Here is a 522-nt window from a genome sequence, read left to right as displayed (position 1 = left end):
TCCAAGTGTGTTTATTTGGAATTCAGACTCCCAATATTTATTATGTGATCCTGTGAACACTGATATACAAGAGCCAATGAATGGTTGGGAATTAGTAGCCAAATTGCAAAATTAGTTTGAAGAATCTTTGGAAAGAGTGTATACACTTAAATATTAAAATTTTTTTGATTTGATCTGAGACAAAATTTGTCTTTTTTTATTTCCCTCTTCCAAAATATTTACTGGTACATCAAAGGAAAATAGTCATGATGATTTTCTAATATTTTGCATGTGGTATATTTCACTGTAGCATTTCTATGTATTTAAAAAAATTGAAATAGGGGTTTGGCAGTGATCCTGTAGACCTTAACATTATGCATTTAACATAAGCAATTTTTAATGTCCTGTTGTTAATTGAATAGTTGCATTCCATTGGCACAAGGATCTCTTCTATATTGTATTCCCTGAAGGTAACTTGGTCAACTCCATGGCAGTAGAGATCTGTCTGTCCTGTTTTGTTCAAATTCCATACCTAGCGCTCTT

This window comes from Ursus arctos, unplaced genomic scaffold (assembly GCF_023065955.2).
Source record: "Ursus arctos isolate Adak ecotype North America unplaced genomic scaffold, UrsArc2.0 scaffold_9, whole genome shotgun sequence".
Lineage (NCBI taxonomy): Eukaryota > Metazoa > Chordata > Mammalia > Carnivora > Ursidae > Ursus > Ursus arctos.
Note: the sequence above shows the minus strand (reverse complement) of the source record.